General features: G+C 46.6%; 1 long non-coding RNA gene across 1 annotated transcript in view; it reads right to left on the bottom strand.

The window, feature by feature from the left end:
• Positions 1 to 22,743, bottom strand: part of LOC309511592 — a 134,709-nt gene that overhangs the window by 68,337 nt on the left and 43,629 nt on the right. The window lies entirely within an intron of this gene.

Here is a 22,743-nt window from a genome sequence, read left to right as displayed (position 1 = left end):
GACATACAGCTTTTGTTTTCAAGTCCTGGCTTTGTAGTAGTTGTGTTTTAGCTGTGCTGTAGGTACTGCCGACAAAAGCAATGTCTAGGAGTTTATACTGGCAAGGCTTTTCAAATAGGTTGGAGGTCTGGTGATCTGGGATGACACTGCAAACTAATTTGCCATCTGTTTTTTTTTCAGTTACAAAAGCTACGCTGCCATCTTTGAGCAAAAAACAGCTGTCCCTCTGCTTTGCTGACACTGGCTGCATGCGATTTTGCTTCTGTTTCGTATTTTTTTGTGTACGCTCCTTCTCTGCCATACGCTTTGCCACTTGCACCAAAGGGTTATGGCTGGTCTTGACAAGCTTCTTGACGGTTTTCAGATGGTTCTCAAAAGGGAAAGCAGATATTTCATTTAACGAACAATCAAAATGTGCAACATCTTCATGGAGGTGTTTTACGTTATGCACATTGTAGACAGTGAATTTATTTCCATAGACCTCAGCCCTATTGATGACAAAGTGATTAAGGAGGTCTGCTGCATATGGTAGAAAGTGGTTTCTCCGCTCACGATCTGCAGAAAGAAGGATCGACATTCCAATCGTCAGGCAAAGGAAGTGGTGGTAAATCCGGGTCCACAATTCCATGGAGTATCACTGGTCCAGTGTACAGCAGGAACTGCCGGAACTCGGTGGCTTTCCATCTATCCAACTCCTGAAGGGATCTGGGTTTCCTTGCCATCTCACTGGGCATTGAGTTCCTCAGCTTAATGAGTTCACTGGAGAGTTCAGCTCTCTGTCTCGGAGAGAGTCTACGAGGATTGGGGATCCTGCACAGGTAGTACAGGATGCGCCTCACAACCCCAAGGCAAACAAGGTGCATGTAATCAAGAACAAAAGAGCCAACACATGGAATGCCTGCTCTGATCAGTGGTGTCTCCCCATTCTGGTGTTTTGCTCTGTAGGCCATCTGGCTGAACTTTTCATCTGTCCTGCTAGGGGATGTATCCTTGCTGTTGAACACTATTTTACCTAACCATTCACCCTCCTCTTCACACCTCTCACAGCTGTGGTATCCAGTGTGGTAGATTATGTTTTTCAAGAAAGCTCTTGCTGGAGCATCACAGATAAAGGCTTTTATTTGAACCTGTATGACATTTCCATTGTGTTGAATTCCATTTTCCCTGAGCCTCTTAATTTCTTCTACCAGGTCTTGGACATAGTCTTCCAATGGTGCAGGTTCTCTTACGAGAGGTACTCTCGTACTGCGTAAATCTTACGCTAGGGGAAAATATCTTTTCCGCGAGATACTGAAGCCAAAAAATTATCCTTAATTTTGAAATAATGTAAAACGCGTTGCGGCAGCATGCAGACACAGGCGAGACGGCTTGTGCGCCTATTGGCTGCCCTGCGGCAACTGCAGCAGCCTATCGATAAGGCCCACTCGTGACGTCAGCTCCAATGGGGGCGCTTCGCGCCCAATACGTCACGTCCCGCCAGAATGGGCGTGGTCTAGGGCTATAAACATAGCTTCGAGAGGCTAGCTCACTGATTTTTCATCTCTTCAGCGAAGCTCTCGCATCGCTGGATCCGGAGAGAAGCCGCGCCGTCTGAAGAAGCCTTTCAGCGGGACGAGTCGACACTCTGAAGCCGCTGGCCGCGCCGCCTTCAGTCGCCTTCCTGCTGCGCTATCCGGCGTTATATCCTTTCTCTGCTACTGTGTTTTGTGTATGTGTGTGTGCTCGCCGCCGCGACACACACTCTCATTGCACTAAAAGAGCTGGGCGTCTTTTTCAAGACGCCCCTTTCCTGAGGATCACGCAGCTCTCGCGCTCGCGCTCGCTGACGGCGACCGCCCTCACTGCGAGCCAGTTACTGCCTATGGTGACTCTGAGGACTCACCTGGCATCCTTCTGCTCCTCCGCCCCCCCCAACCCGCAAAGCTCGCCGGTTCGCCCGCTTGCCTTGCCTGCTTGGGGGATGATACCTGCTCTCCCTCTGTTCGAGCCGCGCAAACCGCGCCGTTCACAGGGGATGTCAGGAGCGGACGGTCACGGGGCTAGCTTTCTCTCTCCCTCTGTTCGAGCCGCGCAAACTGCACCGTTCACAAGGGAGGCTGGAAGCGGACGATCGGGGTTAGTTTTTCTTTACGTTACAAGAAAGCTACCCTGCCCTTGCGCCCCATTCACGCGTCACTCACCGGCGAAAAGAGAACTCAGTTCCCTGATTAGGCGACTGGAAATATCAATATTGCAGCAAACGAGCCTGTTGTAACACGCACGCTTGCAAGCAAACGCCGAAGAAAACATGTTGACGCTCTCTTATATGCTCATGCATCTATACACCTTTGTGTTCCCCCCTGTGGCTCAGTGGCGGAATCTTAGGTTTTTCGCACGAGAGACCGGGGTTCGAATCCCGGTCTAACGGCAGATATATTATGCCGCCAATGCTTCGCTCTGTCAGTTCCCTGAAAGGCGACTGCAGATGTGCATTTTGCAGCCAACGAGCGCGCTGTACAACCCGCTCGCCTGCACCCAAACACCGTTTCTATGGTTCCCGTGCGTCACTGGCGAAAGGAGAAAAGGGTGTTTTTAGCCCCGCTGCGGCCGGGCCGACCTCCACTCCTGACACATTTCTCATTCCCCTCTTAAGTTCAGGTGACTGGAAATGTCAATATTGCAGTGAGCGAGCCTGTTGTTTTGCACGCACGCCTGCAAACAAACGCCAGCATGTTGACGCTCTTTGATAATACTTGCGCTATTGAATGTCTATGTGTCTTCCTCTGTGGTCCAGTGGTAGATCATCAGATTTTCGCGCGAGAGACCCGCGATCGAATCCCGGGTCTACCGGCAAAACACATTTTTGCCGTCAATTCTCGCTCTGGCAGTTCCCTGAAAAGGCGACTGCAGATGTGTATTTTGCAGCCAACGAGCGCGTGGTACAACCCGCTCGCCTGCACCCAAACTCTGTTTCTATGGTTTTCGCCTCTGAAGTTCAGACGACTGGAAATGTCAATATTGCAGTGAACAAGCCTGCTGTAATACACGCACGCCTGCAAACAAACGCCAGCATGTTGACGCTCTCTGTTTCTATGGCAACTTCTCGCTCGTTCAGTTCCAGTAAATGCGACTGTTCCAGTGTATTCTGCAGTAAACAAGTCGGCGAAGCAGCCCGCTTGCCTGCACACAAACGCCGCTTTTACGGCTACCCAGATAAATCCCATAAGAGTGTATTTTCTGGTGTCCCGGCCACGGCCGATGGTGTTACGAATGTAGACGAAATGCCCACTGCCCAGTGCTCATTCCTACACACAAACACAGCCCGTCACACAGGGCTCGCGCACATGAAATCAACCCAGGTCGATTGCGCATTAAACGTGGTAAATGTGCCCACTGCCCAGTGCCCACAAACACTATGTTCCGCATATCTCAAGGTTTCTGTAAAAACAAAACCAACGTGCATTCGCTCTGCTCAGGCGGACAATGCTCTCAGTGTTGTAAATGTGCCCGCTATCCCGCGCCCACATTCACACATAGACATGACAGGTCCTACGGGACTCGCCCAGCCCTCCCCTCTCGGTTGACCACCGCAAAGGAGTCGAGCGCGGGCAATCTGCCCGCTGTTATCAGCGCGCCCCCTGCCTCGAAGCGCGACGCTTATGTTACAGCACACCGAAGCCCCTCTGTCGCTGAGCGACCAGAGCGCGCTCCGCATTCAGCCCCTAGCCATTCGTGCAGATGCATGGGCAAGGCTACCCGGGGGTTTTGAAGTGGGTGCTAGACATTATAGAAAGAGGCTATTCGCTACAGTTTCGCCGATGCCCTCGCCGCTATGTGACGCGCGTCGAAGCTACGGTAAAAACAGAAGTAGCACCACCTACTTCGAGCCGAAATTTTGAAACTGTTGAGCAAAGGGGCCATAGAGCCTTTATCTCAAGCTCAGAGTGAAGGGGGGCTATACAGCAGATACTTCCTGGTACTGAAAAAAGACGGGGGTCTCAGACCCATACTAGATCTAAGGCAACTGAACAGAGTGCTTGCGAAGCAACAGTTCAGAATGCTCACGACCAGAAAAACCCTCACGCAGATTCGCCGAGGAGATTGGTTTGTGTCAATAGATCTGAAAGACGCATATTTCAAATACAAATAGCGTCACGTCACAGGCGACGTTTGAGATTCGCCTTCGAGGGCCAGGCATATCAGTGCTCAGTCCTACCGTTCGGCTTGTCTCTAGCCGCTCGCACCCCTCACACTACAGGGCATGCGAGTATTGAACTACTTGGACGATTGGCTGATTCTAGCTCAATCTCACTCGGTGCTCATAGAGCACAGGACCATTTTGCTCGATCACCTCGAGAATCTGGGTCAATTGGGCGAAGAGTTCTCTGTCTCCCAGACAGATAATATCTTTTCTGGGCACAGAACTGGACTCGCTGTCTATGATAGCGCGACTGTCACCAGAGCGCGTACTAGACATTCAGCGCGCAGCGAGCTCTTTCCGCTGCGGCGCATCTGTCCCGCTCAAGAAATTTCAGAGGATGCTAGGTCTCATGGCCTCAGCATCATCAGTACTTCAGCTGGGCTTGCTTCGCATGCGCCCGCTACAGTTCTGGCTGAAAGCGCGAGTACCGCGCCGAGCGTGGGCTTCCGGTCTGCTTCGTCTCAAGGTCAATCAGAAATGCATCGCAGCTCTGAAACCTTGGAAAGCAAACGACTTGTACCAATCAGGTGTTAGCCTGGGGACTTCCTCGAGTGTGAAGGTAGTGTCTACGGACGCCTCCACCTTGGGATGGGGAGCACTGCTCAAGGGCAGACCGTTCTTCGGCCAATGGTCAGAACGGGAGAAGCTTCTACACATAAACTGCCTCGAAATGTTGGCAGTAGACAACGCACTGACGCGTTTTTGTCCCTAAATACGAGGACACCACGTCCTGGTCCGCTCGGACAACATGTCAGTGGTGTCCTACATAAATCGCCAGGGCGGCCTCAGGTCCCGAAACCTGCACAGGCTGACAGAACGCCTCCTGGTGTGGGCTCAGCGCAACCTGCTCTCGCCGAGAGCAGCGCATGCGCCAGGGCTCCTGAACGTAGGACCGAACAGACTGCCCAGGAACAATGTTCCGACAGGCGAATGGCCTCTACACCCACAGACAGTCCAGCTGCTGTGGAAGAAATTCGGCAGAGCGGAAGTAGACCTGTTCGCGTCTCAAGAAAACGCTCACTGTCTGGAATTTTTCTCCAAGAGCAGGGACGCGCTGGCTCACGTATGGCCCCGCCGCCCGCTCTATGCCTTTCCTCCCGTCTCTCTCCTGCCTCAGGTGATAGAACGGATCAGAGAAGGATGCTCAGTGCTACTCGTAGCGCCGTTCTGGAAAAACCAACCCTGGTTCCCAGTTCTGATGCAGCTAGCAAGCACTGCCCCATGGCCAGTGCCAGTGAGGAGGGACCTCCTCTCTCAGGCCAAGGGCTCGTTTTGGCATCCGCGCCCAGAGCTGTGGTCCCTTCATGTTTGGGCCATCAACGGGTACCCGCTGACCTCCCCAGGCGGAGTGTTAAACACGATCACGCAGGCTAGAGCTCCGTCTATGCGACGTCTCTATTCCTCGAAATGGTCAGTGTTCTCCAGCTGGTGCACAGCTCGTGGCGTGTCGCCCCTAGACTGTGGGGTGACGGAGGTTCTCTCCTTCCTACAAGAGCTGTTGGACAAGGGCAGGACCCCTTCCACGCTCAAAGTGTATGTGGCGGCCATAGCAGCGTTCTCAAAAACAACGCTGGGTCAGTCAGTAGGAAGGAACGATTTAGTCATCGTCTTCCTTAGAGGAGCTAAGAGACTGAATCCTCCCAGACCTCCCTCAGTCCCTGTATGGAACCTTTCTACAGTGCTGGAAGCCATGAAAGGTGACCCATTCGAGCCTTTACATACGATTGATCTTAAACACCTGTCTTTCAAGACAGTGTTTCTTCTGGCTCTCGCTTCAGTGAAGCGCACAAGGGACTTACACGCGCTCTCAGTAAGCGCGACGTGTATGGAGTTTGGGCCTAATGTCTCAAGAGTTATACTCAAACCTAAGCACGGTTATGTTCCAAAATCCCTCAACACACCGTTTAGGGCGCAGGTCATTCCTGTCAGCCCTACCGGTCTCTGACGAGGAAGGAGACGCAAGCTTCCTTTGCCCAGTCAGGGCATTAAGAGCTTATGTGTCTCGCACGTCTGTTTTCAGACAGACAGAGCAGCTCTTTGTTTTCACTCTACGGACGTTCTAAGGGACTTGCCGTGTCGAAACAGAGCCTATCCAGTTGGATAGTTGATGCTATAGCGCTGGCTTATACCTCTAAGGGCTTACAGTGCCCATTTGGAGTCAGAGCACACTCCACGAGAGGCGTGGCCTCGTCGTGGGCTTGGTCTAGTGGGATTGCCTTGCAAGATATCTGTATGGCGGCAGGCTGGGCCTCCCCGTCTACATTTATAAGGTTTTATAACCTAGAGGTTCCCGCCTTGCAGGCTAAGCTGCTTTCGGTCTAAAATCGGTACTGTCTGCCCTGATGTGTTCGGGCCAGAATACTGAAACTGCTTGAGCAAATGCTCGCTGTTGGATCGCGCAGCTCTATGGGCAGTGTGTAAGACCCACTATATTCGTCAGTCCAGGCCGGGGGTCGCCCTGACTGTACGACACATCATCAGTATAACTGCTCCTTATAAGATGTTATATTATTACAGGAATGATGCTATTCTAGCCACTCTTTCCTGGGCTCTCTGTGAGTCCCTTATGATCATGTACTATATGAGCCCGGGCACTTGCCCTTGGGACTTTGGTGCTGGATCTTAGCATGCACGGCGTTTTACACTGTTTCCCCTAGCGTAAGATTTACGCAGTACGAGAGTATCTCTCGTAAGAGAACGATACTCTCGGTTACTAACGTAACCTCGGTTCTCTCTAGAGAGGAAACGAGTACTGCGTATCTTGCCGTGCCTGCACACGCTCTGGTTCGCTTCGGCGATGAAAAACCAGTGAGCTAGCCTCTCGAAGCTATGTTTATAGCCCTAGACCACGGCCATTCTGGCGGGACGTGACGTATTGGGCGCGAAGCGCCCCCATTGGGGCTGACGTCACGAGTGGGCCTTATCGATAGGCTGCTGCAGTTGCCGCAGGGCAGCCAATAGGCGCACAAGCCGTCTCGCCTGTGTCTGCATGCTGCCGCAACGCGTTTTACATTATTTCAAAATTAAGGATAATTTTTTGGCTTCAGTATCTCGCGGAAAAGAGATTTTCCCCTAGCGTAAGATTTACGCAGTACTCGTTTCCTCTCTAGAGAGAACCGAGGTTACGTTAGTAACCGAGTACGTTTTGTCATGCCACTAAACAGGCAGATGATAAAAGGCTCAAATCCATCAACCTTTGCCAGCATGGGCCAGAATTGAGCAGCACTAGATCTGAATAATGGCACACCATCAACATTAATGGTGACAGCAATGTGATCTGGTGAAGCTGGGCACTGAAGAAGTATGCGCCGTATACCAGTTTCCAAACCATAATAGATGTATTCGCCGTTACATCTTGCCTGGCGTTCCACTACTTTTGGAGTACAAAGAAGTGTCCGTGAGTCCTTAGGCAGGCCATTGTGTCCATGATTACGTAGAACTTAGAGCAAGTCATTGAGTGATTTGTGTGATTCATTATTGGTCACTGCCCAATCTGCCAAGTCATTACATAGGTCCAATCTGTTTTCATCTAGGTCACCAGCTATTTCAGGTGCCTCTTCCATTACTTCATCTTCTGTGTCTGGACCTTCAACACTGTGGGCCCTATTTTAACGATCTGAAACGCAAGTGTCAAAGCGCAAAGCGCAAGTAACTTTGTGGGCGGGTCTCGGCGCTGTTGCTATTTTCCCGGCGGGATAAATGACTATTGCGCCAGGCGCAAATCTAAAATGGGTTGGTCTGAAGTAGCTTCATTATTCATAGGTGTGGTTTGGGCGTAACGTGAAATAAACCAATCAGAGCGTCATCTCACATTCCCTTTAAGAGCAAACGCGCTTTTTCCATAGCGGATTGCTATTGTAACGGCGGATTTGCCAGGCGCGCGCCAGGAGCGGTTCACAGCCAAGGAGAGCAACGCTCTCGTCACGGCCGTAAAAGAGAGAAGTTACATTGAAATGGAGAAACCCACCCAAATTAACTTCGGTTAAACAGGCGTATGATAATTTGGGTAAATGTGTAAGCTAGATGTATGCTTTTATAATAAATAGTCTATCTATCTATCTATCTATCTATCTATCGTAATAATGTATTCAAAAATGAAAACTGCTGCTTCTGTGTAGATGAGAGAATCAAAGTGTAGGCTATGTGCGTTGTGCACACGCTACATTGATTATGGCCAAGCATGCGCCCTTAAAATAGCATATGACATGCGCAACATGCGCAACGCGCCACTGACTTTAAACTATTTTTTCCTGGTTAGTGGCGCAATTGTTTTCTAAACCTGCAAAATAGCATGAATGAACGTTTGCGCCGGAACACGCCTCCTCTTTGCGCTGAACCGCCCCCGGGAGCGCAAGTGTATTTCCTAACTTACCGACGTGCTTCTGTGGAGGGAAAAGTCCGCTTTGCGCGGGTGCAAAATAGGAATGATACATGCGTCGGTGTACAAAGTCACTTGCGCTGGGTGCAAGATAGGGCCCTGTATCTTTCTCGATCCCTGCCATCATCCACAGCATCAAACTCGTCATAATCCAGATAGGACATGTCATCCATGAACTCTTCCCTGTCATCCTCAGCTAGCTTCTTTACCATAGAATTGACATTCCTCCAGTTTTTAAGATAATCTGAGGCCATTTTAACAATGCTACAGATGTCTGTAGAAAAAATAAATGATGACAGTTTTCATTTTGGGGTGAACTATCCTTTTAAGTGTAGACTCTAAAAAATGCTGGGTTGTTTCAACCCAACTATGGGTCAAATATGGACTAATCCAGCCGTTGGGTTACATTAAATTACATTTTTTTAACCCACCGTTTGGGTTTGTCCATATTTGACTCAAAATTGGGTTAAGACAACCCAGCATTGTTTAGAGTGTACAGACCGCTGGGCTTGTCATTAAGCTTTGTCATGTGCTTGTCCTTCGGACAAGTAACTCGGTCATTCACTCAGAGTAAAAAAGCTTGTCTTGAAAAAAATAGGATTTGTTTGTTGTGTAAATCTAATTGTTTTTTTATTACTATTATGGCATTAATTAGCCCACAAACTGAAAAACAGCGTACCGCCTCATGTCCACGTGTAAACGAAAAAAATCGAATTGAAAGCAAATGCGGTCTGATTATGTTATCACGTCCGTGTGAAAGGTGCATTTGAACATGATAATACAATAAAATATAATTTATTTCTGTGATTAAAGCTGAATTTTCAGCATCATTACTCCAGTCTTCATTACATGATCATTTAGAAATCATTCTAATATGATGATTTGATGCTCAACAAATATTTATGATTATTATCAACATTTTATTATTATTGAGCTCACGGTCCCTATTATAATAGCCCTATTACTACATATAGCTATATAGAAAGTTACTTGAAATACTTGAAAAGCATATGAAATGTCTACTTTTAAACAAAACGATTCAAAACAGGAAACTCTCTACTTATGTAATCCGTAGTCATGCATTAATTTGAAGCGTCCGTAACACATTATGGTTGTTCAGAGCAAAGCAGTTGGATTAAATGTCGATCCTAATAAACATAAGCGTAATTTAGCTTTGCATATAAAGTTTCATGTTATTTGTATTTATAATTGTTATATTATATAAACGTTATCTTTAAAATGCCATGGACGTGACAGTGCACTGAAGCGTTGTGACCTCTTAATTTTCTTCATTTCTGATACAGCACAATACAGTATATTGCACACCTAAATGGACAACTTAAAAAAGGTTTTGATCTTTAGGTAAAAACTTTATTTTTTCATGGTATGGATGACATTTGCATGGAATTGCCCGATACATTTTAATTGTCGACAATCAAAAATCGTGATATCGCACATGAAACTCATGAATACAAAAAGTCCATGAAAATGAAAGAACTAAATATTTGTAACAGTATGATTTCTGTGTGGGATGAAGGGGGGATGGTTCCCATTTATTTTGACTGTTACTATTTGACTGCTACTGTCTTGTAGTTACATCTACAAATAAATACTTTAAAATGCATAATGAACACATTTTAGTGATTTCTTAACAAATAAAATAAAATTGCATCCTAAATTTTCACAACACAGATATTAAAAACTATATATCCCTCATTTGACAGAAATAAAACTTTACTAATAAGTCATTGTAACTTTGAAAATATAACAGAGTGGTGGAACTATGTGCTCATGGGCTGGAGCGGACTCTGGAGCGAGCTAACGGGCTGGAGCGAGCTCACGGGCTGGAGCGAGCTCATGGGCTGGAGCGGACTCTGAGCGAGCTCACGGGATGAAGTGAGGTCTTGATGATAGTCTGTGGAGGGCTTGGACGCAGGTTTGGGATGAGTTGGGATGAATTCCACAAAATATTGATTTCTGAACTCTAAGTTAAAACATTAGTATTGTCTAGTTTAAAAAAGGGTAAGGGTTAGGGTTGAATTTGTTTTGTTTGCATTATTTGAGATCTGAAAACACTGCATATTTGTTTGCAATTTTCTGCAAAAACAATTCTCTAAATGACAATTTGATTATTCGGAATTTGGGAGAAATGTTTTCAGTAGCTTAGAATAAAATAAAATAAAATATTATTTTTACTCAAAAGCATACCTATAAATAACTTTGCAGTGTTCTCTTAATTTCTGAATCTACATGAATATCCTATGGATAGTTGTCTCATCACAAAAAAAAAAAGACCAAATATAAATATTCAATGTAAGTTTAAAAATAAAATATACAACATATATTACTGACAACACATTTAAGAGCAGCTAAGTAATAGTATAGCCTACTTACCGTGAAATTAAAACTGATGAGGCAGAGGAAGACAATCCAAAATCTAATAAAACAAAGACGTGAAAAATATATATTTATCAAACCTGGTAACAGTCCTTAAGTTGCATGTATGCTGCATTATGCCAATAAATACATTGGATTTAATTTGTTGCTAGTAATTAGCATTGTTAGTATCGAGCATTTTCATGTAAATAAATTCATTGCTTCTCCACATGTTCACTGTAAAAGTAGTTCTCTTACGAGAGGTTCTCTCGTACTTGCGTAAGTATCTTACGCTAGGGGAAAACCTCTTTTCCTCGAGATATTGAAGCCAAAAATTATCCTTAATTTTGCAATAATGTAAAATGCATTGCAGCAGCATGCAGACATGGGCGAGACAGCTCGCGCGCCCATAGGCTGCTCTGCGGCAACTGCACCAGCCTATCGACAGAGGCCCCTCATGACGTCAGAACCAATGAGGGTGCTTCGCACCCATTACGTCATGTCCCGCCGAAAGCAGGTGGGGCTAGGGCTATAAATACGGCCCAGAGAGGCTGGTTTGATCAGTTTTTCATCTCTTCAGCGGACTACGCATCGCTGGATCCTGAGAGGAAGCCGCGCCGTCTGACTCAAGCACCCAGCGGGATTTATCTGCATCTGAAGCTGCCGGTCGACAACTCGCCGCCTTCAGCCGCCATTCCTGCTGACGCTTTCCGGCGTACCTATATCCTTTTCATTGCTGTGTGTGTGTTCGCCACTGCGACACGCACACTTATTTCCTAAAAGAGCACGAAGCGTCTTTTTCAAGATGCCTCGTTCTTCCTGCGGCTCATGCCGAGCTCCACTCAGCGACGGGGACCACCATGTCATCTGTGTTTCCTGCCTGGGTGAGGAACACGCAGCTATCGCGCTCGCCGAGGGCGGCTGCCCTCACTGCGAGTTAATGTCTATGGTGACTCTGCACACTCGCCGGGCATTCTTTCTCCAAGCTGCGTCTTCGCCCGCCGGGCTGCCGCGCCGTAAAAAGGCCGCGCTCAGCGGGTCCCTGAACCTCCTCCATCCCGCGAAAGCTCGCCGGTGCGCCCGCTAGCTTCGCCGCCTGCTTCACCCGAGTCTCTCACCGCCGGTCAGCGGTCGCCGCCTGCCGCCGCTGCCGCCATTGAGGATTACGGGGAAGCCGTACAGGTGGAGGACGACAGTTGCTCTATCCTAGCGTCGGTCAGTGAGGACTGGTCGAGCTCTGCGGACCTCGCACCATCTTCTCAACCGCCCTCTGGGAAGAGAGCCAGCATTGAGGCGGAGCTTATGCGTCTGCTCGAGCAGGCCGTCGAGAGCCTCGGCCTTGAGTGGTCGACGCCCCAGCAGCCTGCACTCAACCGCCTGGACGGCTGTTTTCTGCAAAGGGACCGTACTTCGCAGCCTTCAAGACCAGCCCCCTTCCTTCCTGAGCTTCATGAAGAGGTCGCTAAGTCTTGGAGCGCTCCCTTTTCAGCCAGAGTGCGTACTCCCGTTTCCGCAGCATTCTCCGTAGTCGACGGTGCTAAGGAAAAAGGGTACCACTCTCTTCCTCCTGTCGAGGAAGCGGTAGCCGCCCATCTTTGCCCGCCCTCTGCTGGATGGCGTGCTAAGACGGCGCTGCCATCAAAATCCTGCCGCACTACATCAGCTTTGCACGGTCGCGCTTACACCGCCGCCGGGCAGGCTGTTTCGGCGCTTCACTCAATGGCCATACTCCAGTTCTTCCAGGCCAACCTTCTCCGAAAAATGGACGAGGAAGGACCGGAAGCTGTGAGCCTACCGGATTTAAGGAGCGCGACGGATCTCGCCCTTCGCGCCACTAAATCCGCCGCGCAGGCCATGGGGCGGAACATGGCTTCTCTCACCGTTGCTGAGAGACACCTGTGTTTAACGCTCTCGGAGATGTCGGACTCGGAACGCTCTACGTTTCTCGACGCCCCCGTCTCCCCCGCTGGCCTCTTCAGATCGTCTGTCAAAAGACTTCACAGACAGATTCGCAGATGTTCAGAAGACATCGCAGGCCATGAAACATTTCCTGCCCAAGCGCTCAAGCTCCGCAGCAGGTCGCTCTAAACAGCCGTCTGCTCGCAGCTCCCAGCCGCAACCCTCAGCTGCCGCCGCCCCGCAGCGCCGACAGACCAGGGATCAGAGACCGCGCTCCCGTTCCGCCGGCCGCCGCCCCCCGCCGCGTGGGCCACGGCCAAAGATTGAGGTAAAGCCCGAGGCCTCTAAGTCTTCCTAGCCAGTCTACGGAAGCGACGGTGTTCAAGTCCCGCTGCGGCCGGACTTCCACCAAAATTTTTCGCTCGCTCAGTTCCAGTAATTGCGACTGTTCCAGCATATTCAGCAGTAAACAAGTCAGCAGCACAGCCCGCTTGCCTGCACACAAACGCCGTTTTTACGGCGACCCAGATAAATCCCAAAAAGAGTGTATTTTCTGGTATTCCGGCCACGGCCAATGGTGTTATGAGTGTAGTAAAAATGCCCACTGCCCAGTGCCCATTCCTACACACAGACACGGCCCGCCACACACGGCCCGCACGAATAAAATCGACTCATGTCGGTTGTGCACCAAATGTAGTGATTGTGCCCATGTCCCAGTGCCCACAAACACTACATGCTACATGTCTCACGGTTTCTGTAAAAACGAAACCAACACACATACAGTCTGCACAAACGGTGTTTTCAGCGTTATAGATGGGCCCGTTGTCCCGCGCCCTCATTCGCTCACAGACATATTAAACCCCACGGGGCTCACCACACTCGCTCTCTCTCAGCACACCGCTGCAGAAGAACTGAGCGCGGGCAAGCTGCCCGCTGTGATCAGCGCGCCCCTAGTCTCTGCGAACGCGGCGCTCATGTTACAGCACACCGTTGCTCTCCGCTCGCCACTAGATCGCGACCAGAGCCCAGATATCATTCTACCCCTAGCCACTCACGCGAAAGCGTGGGCAGAGCTCCCCGGGGTATCAGAATGGGTGCTGAACATTATAGAAAGAGGCTATTCGCTACAGTTCGGTCGACGCCCGCAACGCAAAGCGGCGCGAATCGATACTACGGTAAAGAAGGAAGTAGCACACCTACTTCGAGCCGAAATAGCGACGTTACTGAGCAAAGGGGCCATAGAACCCTTATCACAAGCTCAGAGCGAAGGGGGCATGTACAGCAGATATTTTCTGGTACCCAAAAAAGACGGGGGTCTCAGACCCATTCTAGATCTAAGACGACTAAACAAAGCACTTCTGTAACGACGGTTCAGAATGCTCACGACCAGGAAAATCCTCTCGCAAATTTGCCAAGGGGACTGGTTCATGTCGATAGATCTGAAAGACGCTTATTTTCAAATACAAATAGCGTCACGTCACAGGCGATTTTTGAGATTCGCCTTCGAGGGCCAGGCATATCAGTACACAGTCCTGCCATTTGGCCTATCCCTGGCACCTTGCGTATTCACGATGTGCATGGATGCAGCGCTCGCACCCCTCAGGCTCCGAGGCATACGAGTGCTGAATTATTTGGACGATTGGCTGGTTCTAGCTCGATCACAGTCGGAGCTCGTAGAACACAGGACCATATTACTCGATCACCTCGAGAATTTAGGTCTCACAGTCAATTGGGCGAAGAGTTCGCTGTCTCCCAGTCAGAAAATATCTTTTCTGGGCACAGATCTGGACTCGATGTCTATGACAGCACAGCTGTCGCCGCAGCACAGACAAAGTATTCAGCGCATGACAGAGATTTTTCGCCACGCTTTAGTCCCGCTCAAAAAGTTTCAAAGGATGCTGGGTCTCATGGCTTCAGCATCCTCAGTGCTTCAGCTGGGTCTGCTTCGCATGCACCCGCTGCAGTATTGGTTGAAAGCGCGCGCGCCGCGCAGAGCTTGGACCTCCGGTCTTGCGCGCCTCAAGGTCGATCAGAAATGCGTCGCAGCTCTGAAACCTTGGACAGTGACCGACTGGTACCGGTCAGGTGTAAGCCTGGGGACTTCCTCGAGTGTGAAGGTGGTGTCTACGGACGCCTCAACCTCGGGATGGGGAGCGCTGCTCGAGGGCAGACCGTTATTCGGCCAGTGGTCGGAACGGGAAAAGCTTCTGCATATAAACTGACTGGAAATGATGACAGTCGACAACGCGCTGAGGCGTTTTTGTCCCCAGATAAAAAGACGCCACGTCTTGGTCCGTTCGGACAACATGTCAGTGGTGGCTTACATAAATCACCAAGGAGGTATCAGATCCAGAATCCTTCACAGGCTGACGGAAAGCCTCTTGGTCTGGGCCCAGCACAATCTGCGCTCGCTCAGGGCAGCGCATGTGCCCGGCCATCTGAATGTGGGACCAGACAGACTGTCCAGAAACAATCTGCCGGCAGGAGAATGGTCTTTACATCCACAGACAGTCAAAATGCTATGGAGGACATTTGGCAGAGCGAAAATAGACCTATTTGCGTCTCAAGAGAACGCTCATTGTCAGGAATTCTTCTCCAAGAGCAGGGATGCGCTGGCTCACGCCTGGCCCCGCTGTCCGCTCTATGCGTTTCCCCCTGTCACGCTCCTACCCCAGGTGTTAGAGCGAATCAGGGAGAGCGGATGCCCAGTGCTACTCGTCGCCCCATTTTGGACAAACCAAGTCTGGTTTCCAGTCCTGATGCAGCTGACAAGTACCGCCCCGTGGCCGATACCGGTGAGGAGGGATCTCCTCTCGCAGGCAAACGGCTCGATCTGGCATCCTCGCCCGGAGCTTTGGTCCCTACATGTGTGGGCCATCAACGGGTACCCGTTAACCTCCCAGCGGGAGTGTTAAACACGATCACACAGGCTAGAGCTCCATCTACGAGGCGGCTCTATTCCTCAAAATGGTCTGTGTTTACTAGCTGGTGCACAGCGAGTGGCACTTCACCCTCACGCTGTGGAGTGCCGGAGGTTCTCTCCTTTTTACAAGAGCTTCTGGATAAGGGCAGAACCCCATCCACGCTCAAAGTTTATGTGGCGGCCATAGCAGCGTTCGCTGAACCACCGCTTGGCCAGTCATTAGGAAGGAACGATCTGGTCATTCGCTTCCTTAGAGGAGCTAAGAGGCTGAACCCTCCCAGACCACCCTCAGTTCCCATTTGGGACCTTTCCACGGTTCTGGAAGCCATGAAAGGTGCCCCATTCGAGCCAATACAGTCAATAGACCTCAAACTCTTGTCTTTCAAAACAGTGTTTCTTCTGGCTCTCGCTTCAGTGAAGCGCATAGGGGATCTGCAAGCGCTCTCAGTGAGCGCGACGTGTATGGAGTTTGGGCCAAATGACTCGAGGGTCATACTCAAACCAAAGCACGGATATGTTCCTAAATCCCTCAACACACCGTTTAGGGCACAGGTTATCTCCCTGTAGGCCCTGCCGGTATCCGAAGAGGAAGGGGATGCAGGCTTCCTTTGCCCGGTCAGGGCGTTAAGAGCCTATGTGTCTCGCTCATCTGTTTTCAGACAGACGGAGCAGCTCTTTGTTTTGTTCAGCGGACGTTTAAGGGACTAGCTGCGTCAAAACAGAGTCTATCCAGATGGATAGTTGATGCTATAGCGCTAGCTTACACATCCAAGGGCCTGCAATGCCCGATAGGTGTCAAAGCGCACTCCACAAGAGGCATGGCCTCGTCGTGGGCTTGGTCCAGTGGGATTGCCTTGCAAGATATCTGTATGGCGGCAGGCTGGGCCTCCCCGTCTACATTTATAAGGTTTTATAACCTCGAGGTTCCCGCTTTGCAAGCTAGGTTGCTCTCGGTTTAAATTTTCAGTATTGCCCGCCCGATCCTTTCGGCTCAGGATGCTGAAACCGCTAGAGCGTCGATCACTGATCGTATGTATACTTCTGCGGGCAGTGCGTAAGTCCCCCATATTTATCAGTCCAGGCCGTGTTCGCCCTGGCTGTGTGGAACACTTGATATAATATGCTCTTATCAGAGCTCTATATTACAGGAATGATGCTATTCTAGCCCCTCTTCCCGGATTCTCTGTGAGTCCCTTGTGATTAGGCATTGTATGAGCCCCGGGCACCTGCCCTTGGGACTTTAGTGTTATGTCTCAAGCACGCACGGCGTTTTACACTGTGTTCCCCTAGCGTAAGATACTTACGCAAGTACGAGAGAACCTCTCGTAAGAGAACGTACTCGGTTACTAACGTAACCTCGGTTCTCTCTAGAAGAGGGAACGAGTACTTGCGTATCTTGCCGTGCATGCGTCATGTTCTGATTCGCTTCTGCGATGAAAAACTGACCAAACCAGCCTCTCTGGACCGTATTTATAGCCCTAGCCCCACCCGCTTTCGGCGGGACATGACGTAATGGGCGCGAAGCACCCTCATTGGTTCTGACGTCATGAGGGGCCTCTGTCGATAGGCTGGTGCAGTTGCCGCAGAGCAGCCTATGGGCGCGCGAGCTGTCTCGCCCATGTCTGCATGCTGCTGCAATGCGTTTTACATTATTGCAAAATTAAGGATAATTTTTGGCTTCAATATCTCGAGGAAAAGAGGTTTTCCCCTAGCGTAAGATACTTACGCAAGTACTCGTTCCCTCTTCTAGAGAGAACCGAGGTTACGTTAGTAACCGAGTACGTTTGTGTGCTTTCATGGGCTATGTGAGAAGAATTTTTGCAAGCGAGTCAGAAATTCTGGGTTAATCCGCACTCGAATAGTTTTTTTTTCTGTCATCAAAACCGAATATGTTCATCAGTGGTTGTATGTCAAGCAGGGACACGTTTGTGTGAGTTTTGTTTTGTGATTTCACCAGAACGAATAGAAAGACTCCGCAACGCCGTTAAAGCGCGTGTCCGTGTGGACTGTGCGCGAGTCACAACTGAGAACACTGTATCCGCGCCACTTATAGCAGGCAAGGAGCACTCTTGATTTAAAAAACTCCGCTGGTTAAATGGATATGTTTTATTTATTTTTATTAGGTGCATCCTTGCCGCAAGATGTTTCAAAAAGTGGTGGGGACAAAATCGATCAGTCCTGCTGAGTTTTGCTCCAAACCTGATCAAACTCTCCTGCCAATCGCTTCCTAGTAGCCTAACCTAAAATCTGTAGGATTGTGACCATTGGAAACCCTACTACTAGCCTACTAATAATAATACTGTTCCTCCAAAGTAACGTTAACATGGCAAACAAACTCTAACTAAAAGAGCACGAGCGCGTCTCTCAAATGACGTCATACATCTAACGGTATTTAACGGAAGATTGTAAGTTAGGCCTATAAGAAAAGACGGAAAGACGCTTGTAAGATGTACATTTACAAGAAAAAGATAGTCAATTAACCTTTACATATCTTAATATGTTCCTTGATATTCACTTTTATGAGATAACTTATTTTTAGTGGTTAAAATAACTTAGTTGAGAAAACCAATCAGGCTCACATTCCCTCACAGGCTCATCAGGCTATCCTATATAACTTAATTGTATTATTTACTCTGGTCATATTGTTAATTGTCATATTTGTGGTTTTATAATTCATATTTTCAGTTGTAAATGTAATTTAAATCAATTGGTTACATAGGCTAGGCTACTTGAATACTCACATCTCTGTATCCAGAAGCAATGCACGCGATAAGCACTGAGACAGCCGCTTATGTACCCTCGGCCAGATTCGCGGGCTTAGCACGCGAGCAAAAATTCTAATTTTTAATATTTTCTTAATTATGTAAAATGTAATGTATACATTTATTCCAATCTTTTGTTATATTATTCTGCCATTAAATGACACATAAAATAATTAATTAATTGTTTTTTTTTTCTTTCTCTCTTCTGGCTGCATAAACCTCCCTCCATATTTTTTCTTATAATGAGAACAGTGGGAATGCAATTTTTTGTGTAATATTATACCCTGGTGGTATCTCTATAATCACTTTTAGCTGAAAGTGTATTACTAACTAATAGGCAAACCAACACTGAGTGGGGGCCCCAGGCAAAATTAATCAATATGTTTATATATATATTTATACATTTTAAGGTGGCTACCTGTTACACGTTTGAAGATTTACTGTATCTTGAAGATTGCTGTATTGTATTATATCTTCTGTTATAAAGATGAAGACTGATATTTCGTTAATTTAAAAAATAAGTACACAATGTCGTAAAAAATAAACAACATATGTTCTGTTAGATATTTTGTGTTTTGACTAGGCTACTTTTTGAATTTTGTACAATTATATCTAGGCTATGTAATGAAGATATATTATCCCAAAAAATTATATATAATTATATATATATATATATATATAGGCTATATATATATTTCTGCTTAAATACTGGATGCATGGAGGAATAGCCTATTCCGCGCTCAAGCTTTATATAGATATATTTCTCATGTATTTGAGGCTACGCTGTGTTTCTATTTATATTTGAGACGCGCTCCAGTTCACAGAGACCATGAAAGCGCGCCCTAATTGTTTTATTTTATTTTACGAAAGCACAACGTTTTATTGTTATTGTGAGTTTACACAAATAAAAGTAGTTGCGACAGATGCATTATTCTTTTCTGTATGGACAGAAATGATGGAGTATTTTAAGTTGTTTCCACTGTTGATAGGAAAATCCAAGTGACGTCGCCGGCGTCTCCAAAATGTCATGCAATGCGCGCTCCACATTCCGCACAAACACTTGGATATGCACCTAATAATAGCGCACATTTATCTAGGTTAACGTTAGAGCGAGCGGTCATGCCAGATGGAGAAGTCCTTTTCATGTTTAACAAATCAAATCATGCATTTTCTACATACCTGCTGCGAGTAAGCGCTGCTCCAGTTTGAAAAAGGCGGCTGAGGCGAGCTGGTAACCGCATAACCAGCGTAACGAGAGAGGGGCCCCACTAAGGGGGATGCAGAGATGTTGCTGCGTCTTTATATTAACATTCATGATTGTTTGAATTATCAGCCCTCGGGGTTAAAATGCGGGGCCCCAGGCAATTGCCTGGCTTGCCTGCCCTATTGGGGCGCCATGGTGTGCTGGGACAGGTACCGAAGTTATGGCTGTAATGAAATAATTTAAGGCAAGGTGCAGCACACAAAGCATATGAGATTTTGAAGAAAAAAGAAAAAGAAAAAAAGATTTGTCATGTTTTTTGTTGTTTTTTCACCCTCCAAAAATCAGTTAGGCCAACTTACTTCAAACATAACCCAAATGGAGATGTTTAGCACTGTTCAATGACAATGTTCATTGCACCTTTTTGTAGCCTATAAAATGAATGTGAATTGGGGGTCAGTTGTCCCTCTTTGCTATCTTCATTTGTGTTCCTCATCTCCAAGTCATTTGGAACAAACATTAACAATAACAACATTATTTTCATTTCTCTGGTCGAATGTTCATAAGGATAAAGCAATTTCTTCACACATTGATTGTGTTACATAATGCGATTTTAATGGGATTTTGGCAATATTACGATTAAACTTTAACTCGTGTAAACACAATACTCCGATCAAACTAATGTGATTAAGCTCATTCACATCTTGTGTTCAATGTCTTTTTAATAACATCTTTAAAACATGCCTTTTAAATCTCTTGTAAATCTATTTTAAGTTGTGAATGCTTACTTGCCTTGCCATTTAAACATGTTAAAACAGTAATGCTTGAATAATTACACAGTTGTACAAGTTGTACAAAACATTTATTGACCATGTTTTTAATTTTGTGGAGCTGTTACTTTCCTGTTTAAATGGCATGCCGTGCTTATATGAAATGGTTAAAACTGAAAATTGTTGTTATATTAAGTTGTAATTAAAGAACTTCTGAAACAAATGATATTGTGTATTTTCAAGTCACTGACGTTTGCCTACAGAACAACTGGCTCTTCTCCCTTTTACCTAAACTCATTACTTCAGACTTACGTGCCATCCAGAAACTTGCGCTCTGCAAGCGAACCCAGAGCTGCTGAGTCCATAGCACTTTCAAGAAACGGCTGAAGACGCTGCATCTATTTTTAAAAAGTGGGTGGGAACCTGCATCTTTTTCGGCAACACTTGATCCATTAATACTAATTCTATTCTATTCTATATCTATTAAAAAAAGTACATGTAACCTACTGCGTTAGATTAAACTGGGAAGGGTCATAGCACTTGCATATCTGTCCTATTGTTAGTTTCACTGCTTCTATTGTTCTCATTTGTAAGTCGTTTTTGGATAAAAGCGTCTGCTAAATTAATAAATGTAAATGTAAAAAATATTCTATAAATTGAAGAATATGTACTCTTTAATTACCATAGTGCACCACATTGTCAGGTTACACTTTGTTATCACCAGCATGGTGCAAAAGGACTATTAACTTAGATATCACAGCAACACATACTAATTTGTATCAGTACTGGATACAAATTAGTGTTGTTGTGTATAACTTAGAAGTTAATACTTGTTCATAACCACTTTAAGCAACGTCGTATTCTTTTTATTTTGATGATTTTATTTACGTCTTCAACAATGTTATTAAAATGTTCAGGCACTGAGACAAAAGGTTGATATCTTTGTGAGTATCATTCCTTTGGTTAAAGGAATTTCCCATGACAATCTCTTTGAAGTGAAGTGTCAGAATTAGCTTCACCCCGAAGCCATTTGCTTGTTGGTTGCAGCTGGTGTTGTTCCATGTTAAAATAATTTCCTTGTTTACAGTCTTGCTTCGTTATAGAATGAATCAGCGTTTTAATGAATATAAAAAAACAACAAAAAAAACAACAACAACAACAATAAGGTTTAAATAAAAATGAATAAAATGTCATACAAAAAATAGTTATTAATCAAATAAATAGATTAAATGATTGAAATTGACAAGTACATCAGCAAACACTAATATGAAACATTTTTTATTGAACAATAATAACCATTATATAACAACAAATAACAGTAATTAAAAATATATATTTTGGTGCCTACATTGCAATATGATTGTTCAGAAACAGGTGTACTAATGCACAACACTAGCGTTTTTAACGACATAATCAGGGTGCGCATTTTGCTGGATTTCTGCCATGCCAAATCATTTATGTTTATATATGGTTATATATGGTTTGCGAACGTATAGGTGCTTACAACTCATTTATTGCTGGGATGTCCAGGTTGTGCAGTGACACTTAACTTTGGAACTATTTCTACAATATTTCTTTGCTTGCTACATTGACTTTAATTACGTTCATGTCTATATTAGGGCTATATGTGGTCCGAAACGGACGTGGGCTAAATTTGGATCTAATCAGACGGACCAAACAAAGCTAAATTTTCAAATACTTTTTTTTAGGCTAAATTTGGACCAAATCAGACGGACCAAACAAAGCCCAATTTTCAATGTCTATGTTTGGGCTAAATTTGGACCAAATCAGACGGACCAAACAAAGCCCAATTTTCAACGTCTATGTTTGGGCTAAATTTAGACCAAACAAGACGGACCAAACAAAGCCCAATTTTCAACGTCTATGTTTGGGCTAAATTTGGACCAAATCAGACGGACCAAACAAAGCCCAATTTTCAACGTCTATGTTTGGGCTAAATTTGGACCAAATCAGACGGACCAAACAAAGCCCAATTTTCAACGTCTATGTTTGGGCTAAATTTGGACCAAACCAGACGGACCAAACAAAGCCCAATTTTCAACGTCTATTTTTGGGCTAAATGAAGACTATGACGGGCCGACTTGATTTAGCCCAAAAAACAACGTCTTAATGACGACTGGTGCTGGGTGGGGATGTTCTAGTGCGCAGAGATCTGTAACGTCTGCCTGAAGGCAGAAGTGCATACAGGTTTTGGCTGGGTTGGGATGGTGATGACTTTACCTGCCCGTTTCTT

The sequence above is a fragment of the Leuciscus leuciscus genome (assembly GCF_965113295.1).
Source record: "Leuciscus leuciscus genome assembly, chromosome: 12".
In the NCBI taxonomy this organism is placed as follows: domain Eukaryota; kingdom Metazoa; phylum Chordata; class Actinopteri; order Cypriniformes; family Leuciscidae; genus Leuciscus; species Leuciscus leuciscus.
This window is presented reverse-complemented; position numbering and strand designations above follow the sequence as displayed.